General features: G+C 43.8%; 1 long non-coding RNA gene across 1 annotated transcript in view; it reads right to left on the reverse strand.

Annotated features, from left to right (window-relative positions):
- Positions 1-27,496, reverse strand: part of LOC116634056 — a 552,552-nt gene that overhangs the window by 440,359 nt on the left and 84,697 nt on the right. Inside the window, exon 2 of the long non-coding RNA XR_004299835.1 lies at positions 22,126-23,748. This is a non-coding gene — a long non-coding RNA (uncharacterized LOC116634056). The remainder of the gene's footprint in view (positions 1-22,125; positions 23,749-27,496) is intronic.

Raw genomic sequence — 27,496 nt, forward strand, 5'->3', positions numbered from 1 at the left:
GGGAAGAGAACATCTAAAATACATAAAATTATTTTTAAAAACTCGTTCTAGGAAAAGGAAATGCCAGAGTAGTAAGATAAGGAGTCTTAATTAACAACAAATTCATCTATTTTCCTCCTTCAAACTGAGACACTCTTCTAAGGCAATTTGCTTGGAGAGCAGTTTTGCACCATAAATCTGGGACATGTTTTCTATGTGTGTTTGTTCTGTGTGAGGCTTAAGAAAAACACAGCAACCAAACCACCCAGTCCAGCCCTGGAGGGAAAGAGAAGACCTAATCACCCGTGATGGCGATTACATAAGAGAGAATTGCACACCAAAAAACCCCAAGAGTCTCAGAAGAATCAGCCTTTGGCTTCCTGTCTTAAAAAATGACTTTTCCTTTTTTTCCTTTGTGAGGATCACTAAAAATGCTCCTTAAAGACCAAGTGGACAGATGTCTTTGGTAGAAATAGAGGTCACTTAAGAATGATTTGTAAGTGCACCCCAAGCCAAAATGAAGCATGTATCGATATCTAAAGTGCATCTGCATTTAGTGCAGCAAAAGCACATAATCTGTTTCTAATCAGTGCCCCGAAGACGCTCCCCACTGAGAAAAGGCCTGGCTCCGGGTGGCCACCCCTCCCGAGGCCGCCAGGCCCCGAGTCCGGGCCCTTTCTTGGGCAGCCGGAGTGCTCCTCTCTTAGATAATGCCAGGTACTCTGGAAAGTAGCCGTGTAATAATACACAAACCCCTGATGATGTCAGCGTGTTATTGACTTTCCAAGTCTGAATGACTGAGCAGAGGAGCGGGGGTGGGGCGCAATCCATCCGGCAGCGCGGGGACCGGCCAAGCGAAAATGGGCTCGCGGGCCCGGCGGGGGAGGGGCGGCTCGCAGGCGCCGCGGCAGCTCGGTGCTCAGGCTCCTCGGCGGCGGCGGCGGCGGCGGCAGCAGGGTCGCTGCAGCCTGGCCCAGGCGCGGCTCCCGGCTCCCGCTCCTCCGCTGTTTACGTTTGGTCCAGCACATCCCAAGCAGAAATAATTGAGGCCGCCTTCTCACCCCCGGAAGCTTTAACCACGTGGCAGAGCCGGTTACAAAGCGGGGAGCAGAGGGTAAAAGGGGGGGCCTCCCTGCTCCCTCCTCCACTCTGCACCCGGGGCCTCCCCTCCCTCGCCCCCCGCTGCAGTGAATTTGCAGATCTGGGGGTCGCTTTCCATAATGTGTTTCCCTCTGCAGAGGGCCCCCTTGTAAATTGCACCTCAGCAGTGGTGACATTTTATGAAAAATGACTGTCTTCCTTTATGGTGGTGGCAGTGCAGGTGCAGAGTTGGAGGCTCCCACTCACCCTGCAAACTGACCACAGGGCAATCTGTCATCTTCCAGGCTAGGTGTGAACCGGGCTGAGTTGCCCTTAAATGGAATTGCATTTAGAGGCCGGGATCTAGAGGGAAGCACTCCAAATTGGGGCGTGGCTTCTCCACTGGGCCTGGACCTTTCTTGCAGGCCACACAGCTTCTGCCCCACCTCCTCCAGTCCTCCCAGCGGGGTTTGCGGGTCTCACCTTTGAGACTAGGTGCCCAGGCCCTGCCCGCTGGCTGGCCGAGCTCTGCCCCTCTGTTCCTCCCTCTCCTAGACCTGTTGAAATCCTCCAGGTCCAGGCCGGGCTCAGAGCTTCTGTCCACCCCCACTGTGTGCTCCTCCTGGGGGGCTCCTGCCTTCTCTCCCTACCGAGCTGTGTTTGTGGAGCACCCGCCTGGTCAAACGGCACGGAGGCTGTGGATCCGCAGGGTTCTGACCCCTGCCCTGCCCCGTACTAGCTGTGTCAATGCGGACAGAGTGCTTAACCTCTCTGTACCCCTCAGCAGTAAAAAGTGCGTAGCAGTAATCCCCTCAATCACATCATGAGGATTAAATGAAAGCCAGGTTTCATAAGGGACTCCTTTTTAAAAAATATTCCAGTCCTTTGCCTTCCTTAGTAGAGTTACACTTCTTAAGCCTGAGCCCCTGGGGTGTTTTCTGAAAAACAACAGTCAGCAGAAGTGCTGGACCCTTCATTTCCCCCTACCTTCCCGGCTTTGTGGAGCCCGCTGCCTCAGCACAGGGTACTGAGAAGGCCATTTGATTGCTGGGTGGGGATGGGAGTGGGAAACGTGGCTCTGACCTAAGCTGGATCATTCACTGCGGCTTTCCAAATCCGCATCTTTCCTGGCTCGCCACCTGGGGTAGGTCCAGAAGTGAAGAACTGACCCATCTTAATCCAATCAGAAGCCTTCTTGGGGAATTTTGAAACTGGAAGTGAAAAAGTCCATTTCTCCCCAAGGCTAAAACTGCAAGATATTATAAAGTTGGGAACCTTCTCTATGACCCTGTTTCCCATCATGTGGAGGGAAGGCCAATTTGAAGACAGAGATAGGGGTAGAGGTAAAGGGAGAGCTAGAGATGGAGACAGAGACAGAGATACCCAGGCTGGGAGAGCAGAGCTGAGAGGCTGAGAGGGGTCTGATGTTGGCAAGACCAGCTCCTGTGTCCCTGACACGGTCCTGTCTGCCCAGGTTCCTGTGGAAACCCCGTATTTTCTATAACTTCGTTTGCATCTTTGTTATGTGCAACCACAAGAAAAAAAGTTCTAATTAATACACCACCGTGGCATTTATTTGTCTAATTTGTACAGTATCTTAGCTGAGTTCAAGACTAGCTCCCCACCCCTACCATAAACCCTCAAAGGGCAAAGCTGTCTGTGTCTTTTACACCCTCCAGTATATGTATCAGTGCCTTACGACAAGGCGCTCTATGAATACTCTTCAAATTGAATTGAGCAAGGTGAGTGGACAGGAAGTACCCTGGTAGCTGTTGGAACAGGAGCCTTCCACCTGTTAAAGGGGAAACATTACCAATTGCTGCAGTCTTCTGGAAGCCCATTTATTCTGCCCCAGTGGTAATTAGGGTTTATTCAAGTGAATAGAAAGACAAAAGAGAAGAAACTTTATCCCCTCTAAATTGCATTTAATAAAATTCTTGGAGAAAATGAGTGAATCATCAGGCTTAATAATTCCCCCTGGGTTTTTGTTGGAGAGAGGCTGAAGAAATGCATAGTATTCAACATTTATGGGACAGCAGACGCACATTTTATCTGAGAAAATGCTATAGTGACTTAACCTACTTTTTTCCCCCCTCATTTGTTTCCAAAAGGTTTTTTCCAGCCTCTGAGTCACTTCCAGTCAGATCCAAGACAAAAGCTGGCTAATTGTGTGTCAGTGAGCCAGGTTCCCACCCTGCCTTATCATGAACAACCTTTCCAGTTCCAAGAAGATGGAACACTTTTCAGCCTATGAGGCACTGAGTGGAATCTGTTACACTGGGCTCTGGGGCGGGCTCTTCAGGGAAGAGGGCAGGGCCCTCCCCACTCACTCTGGCATCTGACAGCTGATCTCTCAGCTGATAGCACCTTGGCTGTCTCCTTCCTAGGGTTATTTCCAACTGGGAACTCTTCCTGAATCTACCCCATTCCCTGGGCACCCTGTTGAGCCCAGGGATACAAAGATGAACATCAAAGGAAGCCCTGAGCCTCTGACAATCTGTCAAATAATGAAGGAGAAAGGCAGAAATGAAGGGAGGTTAGACTAGCTTGGGGGCCATAGACTGAGTGCTCAGCCACAGCACTGAGACTGATTCCCGCTCTCCCTTCCTCACCATTTCTCAGCAGCACTGCACCTGGTGGACAGTTTCCAATTTCTTTTTTTTTTTTTTTAACTTACGTATTTACTTTAGAGAAAGAGAGAGCGCACAAGCAGGAGGGGCAGAGGGAGAGAGAGAATCCCAAGCCGACTCTGCGCCACGGAGCCCGAAGCCAGGCTCAATCTCACGACCCTGAGCTCAGGATCTGAGCTGAAACCAAGAGTCGGATGCTTAACCGACTGCGCCACCCAGGCCCCTAAACAGTTTCCAGCTTCTTGAAACAGGTTCTCTCCAGGTTTCGTTGATGCCTGTGTTCCAACCAGTTCTCTCCTCCCACCCCCACATCATCCCCCACCTGCTCCTGCTTGTAAATCTCTTTCTCTTCCAGATAACGGTGCCACATCCACCTGGCTGCTCACTCCATAGACGCAATCCTTGATTTGTTCTTTTCTCTCCTTCACCACATCCAATCTACCAGCTTCTTTACTTCCAAAAGTATCGCCACCCGTGCACTTGTCCCCATCTACACGGCCACGACCCACCAAAACCACCCTCCTCTCCCCACACTCAGACCCCTGTGCAGGCATCCTAGGCCTTCTATAATCTGGTCCCGTACTGCATGCACACCACCTTCTCCCAGCTCATGCCACTCCAGCCATACTAGACCTCCTTTTCTTCTTCCACCACCCGCCCCTTCCTACCTGAAGGCTTTTACCTTTGGAATTGATTCTCTGTGCCTGGAAGATTCTTCTGGCCCTTCCTGGGACTGGCTCCTCAGTGTCTGTCTTACTCTGTTCTGGCTACCATCGCAGACTGGATGGCTTACACAACAGAAATCTATTCCTTCCAGTTCTGGAGGCTGGGAAGTCTGAGATCAAGGTGTTGGCAGATTCAGTGTCCAGTCAGAGCCCGCTTCCTGGTTTGCAGACACACACCTTCTTGCTGTGTCTTCACATGGTAAAGAGAGAGATCACCTCTCTCAGGTCCTAGCTTACAAAGGCACTAATCCCATTCACGAGGGCTCCACACTTATGACCTAATTGCCTCCCAAAGGCCCCACCTCCAAATGCCATCACATTGGGGATGAAGGCTTCAGCATACAAATTTGGGGGGGGGGGGACAAAATCATTCCGTCCATAGCAGTATTCTTCAGGTTTCAGTTTAGTTGTCACCTCCCTAGAGAGGCCTCCCATGACCATCGCACCTCACCTTCTCTCACATGACCCAGCTCATGGCCTATAAAACAGTTATTATAATCTACAGTGATCACTTCTCTTATTTCTCTACTTACTTGATTCTGTATTCTCTGTCTCCCCATTGGAATAGAACCACCAGGAAGGCAGAGATCTGATCAGATCTTATCCTGCTCATTTTCATTGTTCAGCTCACAGACCAGGGTCTATTTCATAGCAAGTACGCAGTGAGTCCTTTTTGATGAATGAGTACAGACAGTAGAGAAAGCTCAGTGTAGACATAGCTAAATTAGCTCTCAAGAAAAAGTGGAAGTCCACCAGGTAGAGTCTAGAAGAGAGGCATGAAGGCATGACACTACCCCGTGTGATCATGGAACCCTCTCTTGACCTCACTTATCCCTCCAGCTATTCCTTATTACTCTGCTCCATTTATTGCTAATCAACGCTCAGAAGGATTGTCTTGACTCACTGTCTCCAATTCCTCTTCTCCCATTCTCCCCTACTCCTCACTACCGCATTCCACCCAAACTGCTCTTCTCCAGGTAACCAATGATCTCCGTATTGTTAAACTTACCTGGCAGTTTTCAGGACCATCTTAGTGAACTTAGCAGCAGTATCTGATATAATTGATTACTGATTCCTTCTGGAAATACTTTCTTCCCCTCACATCTAAAATGCTACCTCTACTGCCTCCTTCACCTGTGCCCTCTCCCTCCCCACTCCCAAACTGGTTGTACCATCCCAATCTCCTTGCTGATTCTTCCACTCTACCCGTCTTCTGTCTCCTGAATGCTGAAGCAGTCCACATACAAATCCTGTAGTCTCTGCTTTTAACATAGATCCCTTATCTGACTACCTCTTACTACTTCCGTTGCTGTTACCCTGGTCTAGACCATGTTGCTCTCTTACCTGATTACCCCAACAGCTTCCCAGCTGGTTTCCCCACTTCTGTACCTCAGTCTGTACATAGCACACCAGCCAAAGCGTCCTTTGAAAATTTGTCAGGTCATGTCACTCCCGCACAAAACCCTCCGATGGCTTCCCATTTCACTCAGAGTTAAAGCCAAAGGCCTGATAGTGCCAGTCAAGACCTTACCGTCTGGTCCTACCACCTACCCCCTCCCAATTTCCTTCTACTTTCTTGCTTTCTCGTTGCATTCCAGCACATTAGTATCTTTGCTGTTTCTCAAACACAATAACCATTTCCAGGGTCAAGATAGCTGTTGCCTCTGCTTGGAAGGCTGTTCTCCAAGATGCTTACATGGCTTGCTCCTCTATCAGCTAGTTATCATTATAATAGTGTGACATAATTGAAATGTTCTTTTGTCTTCCCAGAGAGTCCTACTTTGATCGCCCTATATAACATGCAACTCCCGTTCCCATTCGCAGCACAACTAAGTCCCCGTGTCTTGTTCTCTTTTTCCCATAGTTCTCATCACTTTCTAACATGCTACATAATGTTTATCATCTGTCTCTCCCTGTAATGTGGGCTCCGTTTTATTTCCTGATATGTCCCCAGCACTGAGAACTCATTAGTAGGCTTGCACTAAAGATTTGCTGAATAAATATGGAAGTTTGAGAATGAAAGTTTACAGACTGGAGCCCAGAATTGGGCCACAGAAGAGTGGGCAATCATCACAGCAGAGACAGAACTGGAAGAATAAGCAGAGATCATATACTTCAAAGGCTTTGTATGCTATGCAAAGTTATTTGGATGTTATCTTATATGCAATGGAGTAACACTGAATGTTTTTAAGCAATGAGCTCTCATGACAGTGAATGTGCCTCAAGTGGCTCTGGATGCATCATGGAGTACAGTAGCATAGAGGCTGGTGGTCCAGAGTCCAGGTGACAGGCTGTGGGCAGTTGGACTGATGAGCAAGAAGCCGTGTCTGAGCCTCTCAGTTCAAGCTATGTGAGCAGTTGCTAACTTTGCTCGTTGGCCTACCTGAAAAGATTGCCCTGTATGCACCAGAAAGAAAATATGGAACTCCAATGTGGGTGAGTAGGCCCTCTTAGCCAGACTTCCTTCACCTGAGTCTCAAACTACGGGTATCACTTGAGTGTGTATTGTAAGAATAATAAGCACTTGCCCTCATGTAGCACCATAGAGCTTTCAAAGGATTTTCCCAACTATTTCATCAAAAAACTCAAAGACCCAGAGTACTCCAGCCAGTATGTTTAAGTATCTCGCTACTTCATGGTTAAGAAAGGAGATAACACTTATGTCCTAAAATACACTAGGGAACTTTTCTGATGAATTGCTAAGAATATAGCTATAACACAACCTGGGGCGCTTCTTTTCTCCTTCTAACAAATACCATGTCAGACTCTAAATTTTCAGAGATCGAAGGTTAGTGTTGTTGTTCGACTTGATGCCATAGATTTTGTGAATCCATCAAATGACTCTTCTCTCTGCAATTAGTCCCTTGAATATGTGCACCGAGACACACATAAATGTGCTAACAGGTAAAATAGGTACTTTCCCCAGTTACTTCTGCACAGAGTAAGAGCTCATGCTTTGCTTCCTCCAACCACCGAGAAAGCATCAATGCTTATAAGAATATTTATAGGACTACCAGGAGTTCCCCTTTAATCCCCCTAACTCTTCGCACACCTCTGAAAGGGTTTGTTTCTACATAAATAGTCTTTGTACACCCCACATGCCTTTCTTCCTTGGCAGAAACCCAATTTAGACATGACTGTATTTGAATATTATAGCCCAAGCAATTAGTTTCGTGTAGATACTTAAATGTTCCTAGCTGAAGCAGCTTTAGAAATTATCTAGTGAGTCTAACTTCTTCATTTTCCAAATGAGAAAACTGAGGCTCAACAAGCAAAGGGGAGGGAAAAGGAAATTGATGCTTCCTAAGCTGGGGCCATCAGCCTGACTGCAGCAGGCTGTGCTCCATACATGACTTCTTTATTCTTCTCCGTGGCAAAAAAAGAAACCTTTGAGGGAGGTGTATGAGTCCAAGTTCTCCAGAGAAACAGAACCAGTAGGATATGTATATAGAAAGAAAGGTAGAGAGAGAGAGACAGAGAAAGAAAGAGACAGAGAGAGAGAGAGAGATTTATTTTAAGGAATTGGCTCACATAATCATGGAGACTTACAAGTCCAAAATCTACAGGGTGGGCAGTCAGACTTGAGATTCAGGGAAAAGCTAATATAGCTGTTCAAGTCCAGAGGCCATCTGTTAGCAGAATTCCTTTTTGCTTGGGGGAGGTCAGTCTTTTTTTTCTATTTGGGCTTCAACTGATAAGATGGAGCCCACCTACATTTATGAAAGTCAATATGCCTTACTCAGAGTCTACGGATTAAAATGTTAATTTCATCCAAAAACAGCCTCACAGAAATATCCAGAATGTTTGACCAAGTATCTGGTCATCATGACCTAGCCAAGTTGACACATAAAATTAACTGCCACAGTAAATAATATCATAATTTTACAAATGCACTTTGAAAACCAGTCCCCAGAAAGCTTGAGTGACTTGATCAAGGTCACCTAGCTAATTAATTGGGACTAGAACTTGGGACTTTTAAGTCCTAGAGAGTCTTCTTTCTACAAACTATGTTCTGTCTACTAAATTCTCCAAGAGAAAGAAAGAAGATAGCAATTTTCGAGCACCTAAAATTCTACTATTTGCCAGGCTCCATATGAAAGGATCTACCTAAGTGCCGTTTAACAGACCACCCTTGTGTAGACATGGAAGCAGTCTCTTAGAAAGGCTAAATGACAAGCCCAAAGTGGCAAACAAGTACTGGTAAAGTGGTGGTTTGAATCTAGGTTTATATGGTTCTAATACTTCCCACCATCTGGTATTTTTTTTTTTCCAATCTGGAATTTTTTAATGATATTTTCCCTTGTACTCATCTGCCTTTCAATTTAGCAGGATGTAATTTCTCCCCCAAATTTTAAGAAATGGCCAGAGTCTTCATCCACTAAGACTATTTCCTCAGTTCAGAGTGCATTTTCAAATATCAAATAGGAATATAAGATGAAGAGATGGATTGTAAGAGATGTATGAACTCTGCCACATGAAAATGAGTGTCATCCCAATTTGAAAAGCTATCCCAGGCAACAGTACACTCATTTCATTACTCAAAACTCTTTTTTGTGGCTCCTCTTTTGAAATCACTTTCAGGGCCTGTATCACTTGCTTTTCAAAAACAGTTTTAATGTGAGCAAATGTTCGTCATTTGATTTGATTTTTGGGAAACAGCCCCAAATCGTCTGGTGCCAAATCTGGCGAATGAGTGAGGTACATGAGCAAGCTAATACAGTTTAGATTAAGAGTAAAAAAATGAGGTGTGACTATGAAAGAGCGTGATTTTTCTGAAATAGTTGGAAAAGTGCCTTCAGGTACAGCCCAGCCTCCTTTCGAGCAATGACAACAAAGTTGGAATAAATGTTTAAGTCAATGAGAGTACTCCCTCAAGTGACTACACAGGACAGAAAATAATCTATCCGGTTTATCCTACTGTGTCATGGTCGCCCATGTTGAGGTTGTTTTTAAAATAACCAATATTTTTAGAAATATTTTGGAATGAGATACTCTTACGCATACACTGGTTAGTGTTGGCTGAATAATGATCCAGACGACAATGTCAGGACCTATAATATCATAGCTGTCATAGTTCAGGGACAATGATTGAGAATTTTCCATTTTTTTTTGAATCCTGATCACGCAAAGAGCGAATCAGACAAAGGGTTTTTCTTGGAGATAATCTCTTCTTTTTCAATAAGCACAAATGAAATGTATGAGAGAAAAGGTCCATCTCCCAAACGCAAATTAGAGAATTGTAGGTCTTTGAAAGTTTAGAAAGGAATGTCATCCTGCTGCACAGCTGTCTTTCTTAATGTCCCCTCATAATATCCCTTGTAATCCATACCTGGAAGTCCCCTTAGATTCCACACATAATTAACACTTGGCAGAGATAAGGAGAGTCAGCCTAAGGCTCTCTTAAATTTCATTTAAGAAATTTGGATTTCCAGGAGGGTGGCTGGGGGAGGGGCAGCCCCACTTCTCCCACAGAATTCCCAGTCACTGAATTTTACATGAATTTATAAAGATATCCTGAGCCAGTCAAAAGGCATTTACCGACTGTCTGCTCTGTATAGGGCGCCGTGGCAGTGTTGAGGGACCTGCAACCTGGCATGAAACAAAATTCCAACTCTCATTCATTTCACTGAGGTCACTATCGGTCCTCCCTAATATCTCGGGGGGTTAAGAGCAGAGGACAGGACGGAGGCGTTAGCTAGCGCAGGCCCCCCAGCAGCGAGGCGAGCAAGGCGCCATATTGAGGGACCGCGGGCGGGGGTGCGGGCGGCTAGAGCCGGGGAGGGTGTCCCAGGCCAGCGAGGGCCGGTCGCGGCAGCACGTGGTGGCAACCGGAGAGGAAGATTTCCAAGTCGGGCTGAGGACGGACCCTGCGGGCGGTCATGCCGCACACACTGAGGGAGCGGGCTGCCACGTTTCAGGCACCACATTAGCGAGGCACTTGCTGACCACAGGAATCCGAGGAAAATCTTTGGACGGTTCAGTTTAGTCCCTGAAGTAAAAGATGAGGTCATCACCTGGGAATATGGTTGGGCGAATAAGTGCCGGGGCTGTTTGATTTTCGAATAGGTAATACTTGTGTCTAGTATGAAATGCAAACGGTATGAGAAAACTGAGGAAATCTCTCTGTAGTGCTTCTGTCCACCAGCGATCTAAGTCCCCTCTGTGGAGACAGCCAGGCTCGCTCGTCAGGAAAGCCTCTGAGCGGCAGGCTGCCATAAAGGAAGGATGAAGCTAATTAAGAAGAATCAGAATTGTTGGGATGCCTATTTTTTTTTTTTTTTTTAATCCTGGGCTATCAGCTGACTTTTTGCCCAGAGGGGTAATTAAGAGAGAGTTGAAAACTGTTCCTGTCTTGATCTTCACAGGATCTTACTTTTCCACAGATTGCTGTCATATCTTTATTCCGCTTCTTTATCACATTAACAATATTTTGCAGGACCACTTCACCCAACACCTTTATGGTTACCCCAGTCATCCCCTCCGAGGATGCCTGGAGCCCCGCTGTCTCTGGGCATAGCCCCTTCCTTCTGAGTTGTGTGCAGGAAGTCCAAGGGGTTTGTTAGAATGGCTCCAGCACAAATTCCCCCCTGGGGTCCCCAGATCATGCTGTGGAACCAGAGAAAGTTGGGAATCCTCATACACTCATACCTTACACTTTTATCTTGTCCTTATTAAAGAAGGTATAGGGAAATACATAAAAACATAGGGGAAAGCTGTCAGTTGAAATAAAATGCCATGTACCTCTCGCTACAATTAACAACTTAAAAAAAGAAAATCTATATACCTTTATGCTGCCTGATGGGCAGGAGAACAGATGTTCTACAATTAAAAAAAAAAAAAGGCTCCTGGATAGTTTAAACAGGAAGGGATTAAGAAGATTATTAAAAATGCTAGAGGTAAGTCTCTAGGCCAGATGTTCTTGAACTTCTGTGACTGAGACTCATAGCTAGAAATACATTTTACATTGTGACTCAGAATACACATACGTAGATGTATGTACATGCACACACATAAAACTAAAGTACAAATTATCTAAAACAAATTAACTTTTACTAGGGACAGTGTAATTGGATATTTTTGCTCTTTCATTTATTCTATTTTGTTCTCTTTTCTCTCTCTCTCTCTTTTTTTTTTTTTTTTTTTTTTTTTGGTGCTTGTTTCATTGCACTAAATAGATTTCATTACTTATACAGGCATACCTAGTTTTGCACTTTGCTTTCTTGAGCTTTGAAGATATTCCATTTTTTACAAATAGAAGGTTCGTGGCAACTCTGCATTGAGCAAGTCTATTGGCACAATTTTCCCAACAGCATTTGCTCACTTCGTGTTTGTGTGTCACATTTTGGTAATTCTCCCAATTCTTCAAACATTTTCATTATTACTATATTTTTTATGGCCATCTGTGATCAGTGGTTTTTGATGTTACTATTGTAATTATTTTGTGGCATCACAAACCACACCCATATAAGATGGCAAACTTAATAAGTGTGTGTGCTCTGACTGCTTCACAGACTGGCCATTGTCCCATCACATTCCCTCTTCTCAGGCCTCCCTATTCCCTGAGACATGACAATACTGAAGTTAAGCCAATTAACAACCCTACAATGGCCTCTGAGTATTCAAGTGAAAGGAAGAGTCATACATCTCTCACTTTAAATCAAAAGCTAGAAATGATTCAGCTTCGTGAGGAAAGCATGTCAAAAGCCAAGACAAGCCAAAAGCTAGACTTCTGGCACCAAACACTTAGCTATGGTGAATACTAAGGAAAAGTTCTTGAAGGAAATTAAAAGTGCTACTCCAGGGAACACACGAATGATAAGAAAGCAAAACAGCCTTATTGCTGATGTGGGGAAAGTTTGAGTGGTCTGGATAGAAGATCAAACCAGACACAACAGTCCCTTAAGCCCAAGCCTGATCCAGAGCAAGGCCCTCACTTTCCTCAATTCTGTGAAGGTTGAGAGAGGTGAGGAAGCTGCAGAAGAAAAGTTTGAACTAGCACTGGCTGGTTCATGAGGCTGAAGGAAAGAAGCCATCTCCATAACACAAAAATGCAAGGTGAAGCAGCAGGTGCTGATATATAAGCAGCAACAAGTTACCCAGAAGACCTAGCTGGGATAATTCATGAAGGTGGCCACACTAAACAACAGCTTTTCAATATAGCTGAAACATCTTTCTATTGGAAGAAGATGCCATCTAAGGCTTTCGTAGCCAGAGAGGAGAAGTCAATGCCTGGCTTCAGAGCATCAAAGTACAGGCTGACTCTCCCGTGAGGGGCCAGAGCAGCTGGTGACTTGAAGTTGAAGCCAATGCTCACTGACCATTCCAAAAATCCTAGGGCCCTTAAGAAGTATGCTAAGTCCACTCTGCCTTGCTGTATAAATAGAACAACAAAACCTGGATGACAGTACATCTGTTTACAACATGGCTTACTGAATATTTTAAGCCCACTATTGAGGACTACTGCTCAGAAAAAAGGATTGCTTTCAAAATATTCAAAATATTACTGCTCATTGACAATGCACCTGGTCACCCAGGAGCTCTGATGCAGATGCTCCATGAAATTAATGTTATTTCCACACCTGCTGACACAACATCCTTTCCGTAGCCCATGAAAAAGAATTTTGACTTTCAAGTCTTACTATTTAAGAAATACACTTCATAAGGCTATGGTTTCCATGGATAGTGATTCCTCTGACAGATCTGGGCAGAAGAAATTAAAAACCTTCTGGGAAGGGTTCACCATTCTAGATGATACGAAGAACGTTTGTGATCCACGGAAGAGGTCAAAATATCAACATTAGCAGGAGTTTGGAAGATGTTGATTTCAACACTCCTGGATGACTCCGAAGGGTTCAAGACTTCAGTGGAGGAAGTAACTGCAGATGTAGTGAAAATAGCAAAAGAACTAGAATTGGAAGTGAAATCTGAAGTTGGGACTGAATTGCTGCAAACTCATGAGGAACTTTGAACAGATGTGGAGTTGCTTCTTATGGAAGAGCAGAGAAAGTGGTTTCTTGAGATGGAAGCTACTCCTGGTGAAGACGCTGTGAATATTGTAGAAATGAAAACAAAGGATTTAGAATATGACATAAACTTAGTTGATAAAGCAGCAGCAGGTTTGAGAGGATTGATTTCAATTCTGAAAGAAGTTCTACTGTGGGTAAAATACTATCAAACACCATCACCTGCTACAGAGAAATAGTTTGTAAAAGGAAGAATCAATCAATGTGGCAAACTTCATTGTTATCTTATTTTAAGAAATTGCCACATCCACCCCAATTTTCAGCAATCACCACCCTGATCAGTCAGCAGCCAGCAACGTGAAGGGGAGATCTTCCACCAGCAAAAAGATCATGACGCGCTGAAAGCTCAGATGATGGTTAGCAATTTTTTGGCAATAACATATTTTTTAATTCAAGTATTTTTTAAATTAACTTAATAGACTATAAAATAGTGTGAGCATAACTTTTATATGTGTTGGGAAACCAAAAAAATCATTTGACTCACTTTATTGTGATATTCCAATATTCACTTTATTGTCGTTATCTGGAACAGAACCTACAATATCTCCAGGGTATGCCTATTGTTTGAGAAACATTGCTCTAGGCTGATCTCCCAGGCACAACTCCCAGATTCCAGAACCAACTGCTTCTGCCCCATAGGAGGAAGCCTATCTCCATTGGTGCAGAAGCTGCTGAATCAGGAGACCCCCCCGCCCCCATCAGATCAGGAAGCTACAGCTCAACTGCTGGCTTCAGAATTAAGCCACCTCCAGCACAAACTGGCAGATCTCGCCTCTAAATTAAAGTCTCACAGGGGGCGCCTGTGTGGCCCAGTCGTTAAGTGTCTGCCTTCAGCTCAGGTCATGGTCCTGGGGGTCCTGAGATCAAGCTCCACATCGGGCTCCCTGCTCAGTGGGAAGCCTGCTTCTCCCTCTCCCATTCCCCCTGCTTGTGTTCCCTCTCTCTCTCTCTCTCTCTCTCTCTGTCAAATAAATAAATAAAATCTTTAAAAATAAATTAATTAATTAAAGTCTCACAGGAGTTTATCTGACTGGTGGAGGCCTAGCTGCAAGGGACTCAAAGCAATGTAGTTTTCTAGCCTCAGCAAGTAGTGAGGGTTTTTAAATGAGAATGTATGGATGCTAGAGAGCAAGCCAATCTTTCTTCAAGGTGGAGGGTGCCCATTCCATACTGCAGACATCTCTAGACCTCCAGGCTACCTGATTCCTAGTCGTTACAGTGAGAAATCTTCAGCCCAGGGTATTCCTGGGGTCCCTGCAATTCTAGAAATCCAAGAACTCTGACTATGACTCCACTTTTCCCTGCGATGTACTGAGCACACTAAGGTCAAGTTTCTTAGAGAATTTGAACCAGTTTTACTCTGTAGAAATGGTCACTAATGAGCACTGTGTGCTCATTTAATCAATCACGCATACGTGCTTGTATGTTTATGTGTATGTAGCAAAACGTTTAGGATTGAATTTTACAATGAACTTGAAAATGGTGGCATCACATAAACTGGTGGCTTTTCAAGGAGTTGCATTCTACATTCACAAATCATTTGGGAAATATTTATCAACCACCATTCTGTGTCCAGTATTATTATGGATGCCGCAATTCATAGTTACTTGACTAGTGATCTCTGCCCTCAAGGAACTTACAGTCTGATGGAATGATAAACACATCAATCACATTAATGAGAGTGTGTGACAAAGGTTAGGATGGGCTCAATCGTGGGCTGCTAAAGGAACACAGAGGAGGAAGGCTTGAATGAGACTGTGGCATCATGGAGGGATTTGGAGGGCAGTGACCCTTTCATTGAGTTTTGATGGATGAGTAGTCATTACCAGGTAAAGCAGCAGAGGAAGAGCATACCAGAGAGAAGAAAGAGCCAGCTCAGCAGCCCTGGTGCCTGAAACAGGGTGATGAGCATGAGGAACTATGGGCTGTTCCACGTGGTTGACTGCAAGTCAGATGAGGAAACATGGTGGTAAATGAAGCTGTGGGAATAGGCAGTTAGAGCCCAGACCATGCCTGCTCTGCTAAATAAATAGCCAAAAAACAATAATAATGATTTATTTGAACACTGTAGGTTTATCATCTCTTCTTTGCTATTGTTTCCTGAGATTTCTGGGGAAGAATACATAGATTTAGTGTTTACTCCTTTTTTATCAAATGTCCTGTACTCAGCATTGTTAATTATACTGGGGAGGGGTGTGGAGGAGCACGAAGCAAGGTCATATATTATGATACAAATACCAGATGCAAATACGAATGAACATCTGGAAATGGGTCATTTATAACAACACTATTATAGGTGAATGAATTTTTTTAGGGTATTTCAGGGAATACATATTTACATAGAGTTTATAAAAATACTCTTAAAAGAGTAAGTAATTGACCCATTTGTAATTGTGTCCTTGTTGTCACTAAGAGGGTTCCTTCATATAAATTCACAGCTGTCACTTACAAAGAAATGCTCTGAGGCTGAACTCTTTTATATTAGCATTATAATTTTAGACTGACTTCTGAGCTCCAAACCACTTAGAAACTTTTTGCCAGCTCTGGAATAGATAGCAAGCAGGGTAATACTCATTTAATTCCTTTGCACAGTAATCTGATGGCTGAATATGAATATGCTTCAGAGATTCTTTTAGGACTAGCTGGGGAATGAAATCAATCATAGTGCATAAATTACAAGGAAAGTGCTGTTGGTATCAATTACCTAAGCTCTGTGAATGTAAGTCGTCTAATTTCCTGTTAAATCAGTAATGTTACCAATCTCACTCTATTATTTTAAATAGGACTGTAACTGCAGTTACTAGGAGTTGAATGAGGGCAGACAAATGTGAATAGTTAATGAGTCTCATCGACTAATAACAAATTGAAGGTATCAATAATTGTGATATTATAACATGAGTCTCAACGCTCCACCCCAATGTCTGCAAAATAGGATTTAACTCTGTTACCTTTTTAACTTGTGCCCCTACACTCTCCCTAAATCCATTTTGTACACAGCAGATGCCAGGTGAGTTTAGGTGTTCCTATTGCCACAGCGAGTCTCTATCTTCCCCCAAAGATAATGACCCTGGGCCGGTACAGGAAGTCTTGGCGGCACTTTCCCTCGTAATCTACCCACCCTCACTGCTCACAGCTACATTTCACTGACTCATAATTTCCAAGTATGATCAGCATGCTAACAGGAAAGATCCAGTCACTGGGCAGAGCAGCCGCCCTAGAAGCTGGCCAAGGCCTATCCAATGACCACTGGTGGCTGCCACCATTGATGGCAAAACAGAAATAAGGACAACCACAGTAACAATAGTACCAAAACCTAGAGTGCAAGAACATTTGAGTATCAAACCCCTGCTGTTTGGTTGCTTCCTCAGCACACCATACACCTCCCATTACACACCAACTGAATGGGCGGGGGGGGGGGGGGGGGTGTGCAGCTTTATTTAGCCTCTGGCTATTAGTTCACTTCCTATTCTCTAGAAATAATAAAATTAGCAAATGGCTTATCACATGGGAATCAAACCTGCTGGGAGCCAAGTTACAACTGAGGTTTGGAGAGACCTGGATTCGAGTCTGGGGAACCACACACAGGAGGGTCAGGCTGGGTCACCTCGTGTGAGGACACATCCTCTCAGCAAGCTGACTGCACCGTTCAGCCGGCCTCAGACAGGAAACACAGCTCCGCCCCGCTTCTTTCCTAGGTAAAGTCTCATCTTTGATTGAAGAACCCCAACCCAACCATCTAAATCACCCCATTCTTTTTCAATTTGCATTCTTCTGTTTGTCATCACCTTGCAAATGTAAAGGTACCTACAATTCTCTAAATCCATTTGCAAGCACACTCCTTAGTCCCACTTACACTCACAGAACACTTGATGAGGAGGATTCCTGTGACAAAGGATAACTACTCATAAGTTAGTTGTCAACCAGTCAGATGAACCAAAGAGCTAAATGCTAAATTGATTTAAGGAACTGGTGCGGAGCTCAAGCAAAGTCAGGTTTCACAGCTTTATTTAGTCACTTGGTCTGTTCACTACTTGCCCAACAGATATTCTCAGAAGAGAAGGTTCCTTTAGTGCTACAGAAATTAAATGTAAAAATGAATGAATGAGTCAAGGAAGGAAGGCAAGGGAATGGAGTGTGGGAAGAAAGCAGCCCAGGTCAACCCCAGTATCACTCGTTGCTCAGGGAGCATTTGGTAGAACTGAAGAGGATGAAGAACAAGGAAGCTGGCAGGCCTCCCAGTACAAACTTCTGAGGTTCAGAAAAAACCACCACAGTCCTATATGTGGCCCTGGTCCATCTTGCACCATGACTGAAGACAATATGGCAAACCAAGTTAAAATACTTAGAAAATGAGGATGCTCTACTGTATGAGGATGGGAGAGATACTGAGAAACAAACTGAATTTGCACATACGGAAACTGGGTCATGAGAAATCAAGGAGCTGTAGGAGTCACAGGGCTAATTAAGAGCCGACTAGAAGCAGGCCCCCCACCCCCACCCCACCCCCTGCCCCCGTCCAGAGCTCCTGCCATGCCCCACATTGCTCCCACTCCAGCCATAGCCGGATTACTTCACAGATTGTAAAGTACTTAAATGCTGATTACCTATTTTCGACCTCTGTGACTGTAAATGAGATTAGAAAGTTTGTATGATGGGAAATTCAATAGCGTATCATGTGAGAGCAAGAAAAGAAATGTACTTATGATAAAATCCTTTCTGACACAAATAATTCAGCAAGCTATTGAGGAAGGCCAGGTCTGTACACATCGGGGTGTTATTATTAGCCAAGACTCTGGCTATGTTTATATTTCTGGTCAGGGGCAAAGAAAAAAAGACACCAAATTCCTAAAGAAAGATTTACCTAGTGTGCAGTTCTTCAGAAACTGAGTTATTTCCTGTTTCAATACGAAAATGTCTATTTTTATTAAATCGTCTCTCCCGAAACATGCCTTACCAAGGAATATTGTAAGACTTTCTCCCATCAGAAAATGCTCTGATAGAATCATCAGAGGCTTTTTGAGTGGAAAAAACAAAACAAACAGAACTTCATACACTTGAAAGCCTGTACTTACTATCAGGAATTATGGTCGTTGTTATTTCAGCCTCTCTTTCCAGGAGGATCCTATATGAACATTATTCAAAATTCTCAGATGGACCCAGCAGGTCCCAGATTGTGGCAGCCTGGCCCAAAGTCGGAAGGCTGAACGGGCTGTCACTGGGACTGATGCGGGAAGGGGAGGGGAGGAAGGTGCGGTGGCAGGAAGGAGGAGAGCCTGGTCACCCTGAACTGCTTTACTGCTAGAAATTCAGCCAGATTCACACAGATGCAGCTTGTCCTGCCTCAGGCCTTCCCCATGTAAGCCGAACATACGAGTATAGATTTCTAAAGAACAGCAACATTAACAGTTCATGTGAATCCTGTGCTTGCCACATTGCCAAACCCCAAGCTTAGCACTTTCTCCATCCAACTACTCTGAGAGGGTATAAGGGGAAAGAGAGAGAGGACGGGGAAGGGATGGGCTACAAAGATGACAGAAATATACTCTAGTTTGACCCATGAAGAACCCGAGAGCATGGATATTGGGGAGCTTGAGTAGCCTTTGCCAGAGTCTTCACTGGATTCACTATTTCATGCCTTCTTTCTCTGCTGCCCAACAATTATTTTTTAAGACGGTTTGTAGGAACCGTAGATACGGAAGACTTCGTGCAGGACATGTGATCTATTGATTTCTAAACGGTGCCATGTGTATTTAGATCCATCATTTGCTCCCACACTCAATTCCCCGGAAGCACGTGCTCTGATTCGCATTGGTTGTTGTGCCTTTGGCTTGCACGGAGGAATACGATGAGAAATAGCGGCATGAATTCACTGCTGTATCTACCCAGAGGATGTTCTTAAGGGGAAAATATTCTCTCTGGCCTTAGTGTGTGTAAAAGCTATGCCTCTCTTGAATTGATTTTTTTTTAATCTTATGAATATTCAGAATTTTAAAATCGCTCATCTATCCCACTTTGCTAAGTCTACTAAGCAACTCAGAGCCAACATTGACACCCTTCTCCAGACACTGAACAAAGACTTTGTCATATTTATTTCTGTGTACAGACTTTACCTATCTTTATCATTTTCCTATCAAAAACACAACTTTACCTTCACCCTAATTGTTCCTATTATTTATTTTCTATTTTTATATTTTACATAGAGAGAGAGAACCTTGTGAGATGAGATGGGTACAGCAACATGAATTTGGTCCTAGTTGCAATTCGGAATCTATGCCCGGGGTTATTCAGAAAGACAAATGTGACAGATACTCCCCAGCTGTCACACTGCCTCGGTGAACAGGAAACCCTGTCAGCAGCTGACCCTCCAAGCTGATCTCAGGCCAATGGCATTCTTGGTGGTATCCCCACAACATCTTAGTGGTGAAAAGTGCCGAATGTGGAATGTGTGACAAAATTGCTCTCTTTGTTAGGGCCTTTGCTTAATGAGAAGCTGTGACAACATGGGACCTGTGGGAATGGTTTAAGAATTACGCGTGTGCTCGCACTGCAAATCTACCCAGGCCAACTAGCTGAGTGACCTTGAGCAATGCACTTAACTTCTCTGGGCTTCTCATGTCTTTATCTGTAAAATAAAAGGCATTGGACTAGATAATCTCTAAAGCCTCCTATAGCACAATAAACCTGTGATGAATTCTTTATACACATTAAAAAAATTATAATCTCAAAATTTCCCCAAGCATTTTAGAAATACACGACTATGTCGAGAAAAAAAAAAAAAAAGCTAGTGGGACACCTACACATGGTAAAGCAGGCTAGTAGTAAAGGTATTTAGAAACCACCACAGTAAAAGGTAGCTGCTTATCTTTATCTTTCCTCTGTGTACAACAGGAGGTCACAGCTCCACCGTACAGACATAAAGATTGTATAGACACGATGTATTAATCTGAGTTGGAATTTGACTGGGGCACCTGGACAGTTAATCCATCTCTTGGCTTCAGGAATCCGATACCCGCCTAAGAACACTGCTGCGGAATTTCTAGGGCACGCTGGACATGGGAATCAGCTTGCTCCATTGGTGGGCTACGGAGGGGCTCATGTCAATGCAGCACATCTCCCCGAACCAGCCCAGTTTCCTGACTGCCCAACTCAACATGAACAATGTAAAGCATCTCTTCACTGTAATCCAGGAGGACTGTGAGTCGGCCACACCACTTGCAGTTCAGGACCTTGTGCTGAAAAGACATTTTATGGCGAAACAAGGGATTAGCTAATCTTTCGGGCTAACGGAGGGCCAGCTACAAGTGTTTCCTGTGTGTATTGTGAAACCCTGAGATGACAGAGAAGTTCCGCATTGCTCTCTGAATTTCCCTTCCCCCGTGACTTCCATTGGTCACACAAGCTGAGGCAAGCTGGCCAAAGCATGATGTTGTAATTTTTCTTGGTTCAGACTTCTAAATTAAATCTGCTTAGAAAAAGACTAAAAAAAGAAAAAAAAATTTAAGTCTTTCTCTTGAATCATGGAAGACTTTTCTTATTTTTCTTCACCTATTGGCTAGCCTTATTCTTTGTTAACAAATCCAGTCTTTGGATACTTACTCAAGGGCCAAAAACAAAAGAAAAAAGAAAAAAAAAAAAAAAAACACCCTAGAAACTGGGTACTTAAGCAATAAGAACTCAGACACTTGTGGTTTGAAACAAATGCACTGACAGAGAACACAGCCCCTGAAATTTCACATATGAAGCCAACACCAACGATCCACTTTGATGAATAAATGTTAATACTATTTTCTTTGACTCATAGTGTATGCATTTAATATTCTCTTCGGCCTTACTTATAAGAGAGTTTCTCTCTTTCTTTCTTATTTTTTTTTGAGGGTAAAGGCATGGGAATTTCCCAACCACATTGTTCCACTTCATATCTTCTTCTTTCTCTTCTGATTTTATTTTCACGGCAGCCCAGAGGGAAGGCAAGCGTGTATTGTCTGGTGGCCTAGGGGAACCGAGGAGAAACTGACTGGGGCCTGCTGGGGCAAGGCATGCGTCTGAAACCAGTAGGACTCCCACGTGTACATGGTACTGGCTAGCAAAAGCAGAGTCCTAAAACATCCAACGCCTCTTATAGCTGCGTTTTATTAATCTGTAAACACAAGTATAAGATGTCTGACATAAAAGAGTGGGGGACTTACCTTTGCAAGGTAAATGGGGAAATATGAGTATGCATTTGTATTTATTTATACTTGTACTAAAATATTGGAAGGATACACAAAAAACTATGAAATTGATTTCCTGAAGAAGAAAAAAGAAGAGTAAATGACTATCTTCCAATGATCATTTGCTAATTTTGTCTGACCTCTTTCTTTATTTCTTCAATAATTAATCTACGGTCATGCACTTAATTAGAGAAGGCTGAACCACCCCAAAACCTAGGCTGAGAGCACACTCACCCTCCCCAAAAGTATGAGCTTGTTTCTCCTTAGTTTCATTAATGCCATGCAAATTCCGAAATGATACCGAACAAGAGCAAGATTTTGAATGTTATCACACCACCAGCTGAGAAATCTCAATATACATTGTTATTTCACTGACATTCAGCACACGGCAAAGCAAACGTGGCGTTTCAAAGCCGAGCGAGTTAAAGCTTCGCAAGAGAAGTCTGCAGCCACAGCTTCCTGAGTCCTGTTTACATACCTCATTCGTTAAACCAGATTCCTCCCAGAACTCATCTCACCAAAGTTCGTGTTTGATTCCACTCTGGTTTGCATCTCCGTGAAAACACTTCAGTGGCCAAGGTGCAGGAGGGTCGCTGAGCTGGTTGAAACACACATCAAACCAGGAATTCCTGCCCCACAGCTGCCTGGGGATGGAACGGTTAACCAAGTGCCAAAGCTCTGTACAAAACCTCAACACCAAAGGTTTTAAGAGGCAAGGTTTCAGGAGAAATGTTTAGAAGCTGCACACCACACAGCTGGAAAATGAAGGCTGAGCTATTTTCTGGGGAATTTGAATTCTGCGTACAGCCAATCAGGAACAATAAATGGATTTGTGTCCAGTGATCGTAATTCCCCTTAGTTACAGGTGGGTTTACAGTGGATACAGCATTTCCTATACATTGTCTCTCGCTAAAGCCTCGAAACAGTTCTGTGCGGCAAACAGGGCTGCTACTTTCGTGCTGTTTTAAGAGCTAAGAGCTCCAAGGCCTGGGAGATGAAATGCTTTGTCCCTTTGAACCAGATACACGTGGCAAGCTGGAACTCCCAAGTAGGTTTTCTGAGGATACTTTCTGCTGAGCAGGCTGCCTCGGGCCTTCAGATCCAGGCACTGGATTAAGGAATTCGCCCACTTAGCCAACTTTCCATCGGACAAACGTGAGCGTCCTATTCATCTAATATTGAACTTTCCATCAGGCTATTTGCATTGTACTGAAACGCAAAAGATACATTCCCATCACTAAGTAGCTTGTGACAGTGACGGCATTTTAGGTCTCTTTGCCCCTCCTGCCTGTGTTCTCTTTTCATTTTTTTTCACAGCCTCTGTAACTCAGGCTGCATTAGCAATTAGAGGAGGCTTGAAACTAGGTATATGGTAACCAGGGTCTGGAGGGTGGCATCCAGCCCCTATTTCTAGGCTTTTGTGGGGGAAGATCTGACAATAGGAGCAGTCCAGTCAGGCCACTGTGTTCTCCACAGCGTCAATTTATTTTCCTGAAAACATTTGTCCTTGCTACAAGTGGATTAGAGGTTAGAATGCAGGATTGGCAGGCAGGATTTGTGGTTTCTATTATTAGCCCTGCCACAGTTTTATCACACAAGGGTGAGCCTTGAGCAGTGTGGTTTATTGGAGACAGAACTTGATTGGGAGGCAGTGCCGGCCTTCCTGTGAATGAGAGAAGGGTAAGCACCACATCCAAGCGCCAGCCGAGGGTGAGGGTCCACAGGACAGTGTCGTTGGGTGCCAGTGTTGATAAGACTCATGGCCACAAGTCCTCTCTGGACAGGGGAATTGCACGGAGATCCTATTAGGCCTCCTCTCCCCAACTTTCCAGAGTAGGAACAACCTTTTAGGAAGGCCTGTTCAAGGAAGAGGGGAGGCCCCTGAGATTGTTTTCCCAATGTGCTCCGGGGGCTGTGCACAATCCTATGGGTTTCCACCAGCGAGTGACTGTGTGTGTACAGGTGCACACGCGTGCAGCAGGCCGAAGGGACACTAAGGCTGTTTGGAGAAGCAGGGACAGAGGTGGTCGTGGTATGTTCTCGGACGATCACTGGTGTTTCCGTGACCACAGATATCATACTTGAGGCTGGATCAAAGAATCTAGGTAGAGAAGGGGAGAAAAAGAATCTTACATGTGCTCAACTCTGAGAGAGATCTACATTAGCCTTCAGAGCTTAAAAAGACGAATTGAATCAAATATGTTCAAAACACAATGTGTCGGCCCTGCGTTGCTTCAGACAACATAGCCCCAAGACCTCTGCTGGGAACACCCGTGGGCACATACCCTCGGTCCTAATCCAAAGCCCCAGGACCTCATGTTACCCTAGGAAGGTGAGACAAAGAACTTTGGCCCTGGATTCTGAGTCTCGGCACCTATGACTTACTTTTCTGGCCCCAACCCATCTTCATTTGATAACTGGGATGTCTGCCTTTTCCATCAGTGAAGCACCATGTGACTGCTCTCCCTGCTAACCCAGCCCCTCTGGGAACGAATGCAATGAACTCTAATTAGTTCACTTATCCAGTCAAGAAATATATACCTCCCTGCTTATTATGTGCCAAACACTGTGCTAAGCCTGAGGATAAAGGAGCAATGATAAAACAAGACAAAAACACATGGTGTTTGCCAAAGGGGAGACAGATGCCACCCGCCTGCCTTCCCGGACTTTTCAATATTGCCCGCCCTCCAAGTCTCTCTCCATTTCTGGGAATTCTGAAGAATTCTGGCTCTAGATCCAGACCTCCTCCTAGAACCTGTGGTGGGCCACCTCCCCCCAAATGCTGCCCTTCACTGTGACAGCCCACTCAGCTCCTTCAGATCACAATGACCTCGTCAGAACTCAGTGATAAGATTCTGACACTTGGGCTCTTAGCAATGGCCCTAATGTATGGGAAAATTTCATTCATTTTCAAAGAAAAATTTTAAAAGCAAAACTAGTCCTAAATTTGTGGAAACGGGACAGATCCGTTCAGGGAAAGGAGAGTCCTGTGGCAGCCCGGGGCTGGTGCTTCATAGGTCCCTCCTTTCTATTCTCCCTATAAGATGGCATGGGTGTTATGGACTGAATATTTGTGTCCCTCCCAAGTTCATATGTGGAAGCCCTCACCCTCCAGTGTGATGGGTATTTGGAGATGCGCCTTGGGAGGTAGTTAGGTTTAGATGAGGTCTTGAGGGTGGAGCCCCCATAATGGGGTTGGTGCTCTTAGAAGAAGAGACCAGACCAGAGCAATCCCTCTCTGTCCCTCCCCCTGGCACCCCTCCCCATCATGTGAGGACACAGCGAAAAGGCATCTGTCTGCAAACCAAGAAGTTGGCCCTCACCAGTCACTGAATCTGCCAGCACCCTAATCTTGGACTTCCCAGCCTTCAGAACTGTGAGAACTGTGAGAAATAAATGCCCGTTGTGTAAGCCACCCCGTCTATGGCATTTCGTGATGGGAGCCCGAGCTGACTTAGACAGAGGATACTCAGAAGACACTGTTGTGATGGTCAGGAAACCTGGTCCCTGGCTCGACCACTAACCCTGTCACCTGTGTCACTGTCTAGAGGTCACTGAGGAGTTTGATTTGCTTAGTATTGGGGTGAGGCTCAGCTGTGGAGTAAGAGTATCTGTTGAGCACATTTATGGATTCTTTTCTGGAAGCTGAAAGTTTAGTGGTTTATTTTTTAGGTTATATCAAAAAGTTGCTTCTCTGTCAAAGCTACCACTTCTAGATGCCATGTACACTTTGTACATTATCTGTGACAGCCCAGCATCTTGTCACTCTAAATCATCCACTCTGGCTCTTGGATAACAAGCAAAGAAACCAGCTAGGAAAGAGTCAGGGCTCAATATGGAAGGGGGGTGGGTATAGAAAGGGAGAGCGCGTGAGAATATGTGACTGTGTTTGTAGCTGTGAATACATTTTTTTCTTAATTTTTGTTTTTTGTATTAATAGCATTCTATTCAAAAACACACATCTCCGGACCACTTCTGACACACAGGTATTTCTTTCTTCCAGTAATCAGCATATATACGAGGAGGCTGAATTCACTGTAGATTTCGTTTAAGTAAAGCATAATTATGGCAGTATATTTTCATATGGTTTTATGAAAAAAAAATTATATAATGCATTCTAAGATCAAATATAAATGATTTTGGATTAGCTGTATTTTTAAAAGTATCTTTGCCATTGAGTAGAAGTGGTTTGGGTATGATCTGTGGTTTGCATTATCTGTGCTTTTTCTCCACTGGGACATACAGCAATTGAAAGCTGAGTACAGACTTCATGACTATGTTTTTGAATTGACCAAATCATCTTACAGTTGCTTTGTAAAGCTTAATTAATGCTTCTTAAATGCTTTAAGATCTTATTAAAGGCCTGGAAAGAAAGTTTCATTCTGAATTCTAAAATATTAGACTTCCACATTAGATCTACAAAGAATATGAGATTTCTTTTATGTCTAAATCTGCTAAAGCAGAGTAGGAAAGGAAAGAATTGAGGAGATGATCCTGTCCAAAATAAAACATAAATGATGACATTTCCACTCTGCTTCTTTGTGCAACGCATTGCCTAGGAGAATCATTCCTATCTTCAAAGCTCCTGTAATTTACATCTTAGAATTCATAATGCCTAGGCTCATTGTGTGCCATGCTTACCAAAAGATGACCTCCAACATTCAATCAGAGAAGTTTCCCATGCAATTTACTCAAAGCCTGTATGCATAAAGGGAAAAAAAGTAATGCTAAAATACTCTTCCTGAATCCTTATGTACAGTTTCCACTTCAGTGATAAATGTGAAATAAAGAGATTCCAATTTCTTTGTTAATAATAGTCTCTTTAAACCAATGAGATGCATATTATTCAACAATAAATTAAATGGGCTGGATTTGATTATCAATTATGAAGAAGAAACCATTTAATTTTTTAAATTATTTGAAAAATAGATCATTCTTCTACCTGGAATGGCCAAAAATCATAATAACAATCCCCTTTATTCATTCTATTCAGGATAAAAGTCTTTGTAGAAATGTTAGGCAACTATTTTGTTTTTGTGATATTCTTCTTTTGTATGTAAGGCATTCAACAGAATAATTGTTTAAAGAAATGACAAGGACATAATCTTTTGTAAAAAAAAATCTTGGCTCACCACCATTTTGCTACGTAGATATGTATGTAGTAAGGATTTTTAAAAACTTAATTAAAGACTGGATTGCTAAAAGGGATTCAAAATCATGATGGTGATTCAGGAATATTAAATGGGAACATTTTCAAGAGAGAAAACAACTAGTACCCAAAGGACCTCCACAGATTAAACTGTCTCTTGTTTGGAATACCACCCTCCCACCACCACTCACCACCACCCTAATATCCTCTTCAAGGTCTATCTAAGATGTCTCTTTTCCTGCCCCTTTTTTTTTTTTTGCAAACCTACACAGAGTTAGTCACTCCCTTCTGAGATCCAGGCCACGGACTGAGATACCAAGACCAATAGGAAACAGCCTCTGTTCTGCCCCTGAAATGGGGGAGGAAACCATAATTAGATAATTTACAGTCAAACACAGAAGACATCATTAGAATATGATCAAGTGGGATCTAGGCAAAAACAGGAACATATATTTATAAACCTTGATGTTTCCACAAAACTCTCTCCATACTTCTACCCTATCAGTTTATTTGTATTCAGGTCAATCTCAAAAGTATGCATTTAGTTTTCCTCTATGGGCTAGGCACACCAAGCCTCACCCTGGTTCTGATCCAAAGGTAACCCTTGCCATAATGTACGCAGAGCCCAGCACAAGCCCAAAAAACATATAAGAGGAGCTTGATGAGTTCTTGTTAAATAAACAAACAAAAACGAATTACT

This window comes from Phoca vitulina, unplaced genomic scaffold, assembly GCF_004348235.1.
Source record: "Phoca vitulina isolate PV1807 unplaced genomic scaffold, GSC_HSeal_1.0 scaffold8, whole genome shotgun sequence".
Lineage (NCBI taxonomy): Eukaryota > Metazoa > Chordata > Mammalia > Carnivora > Phocidae > Phoca > Phoca vitulina.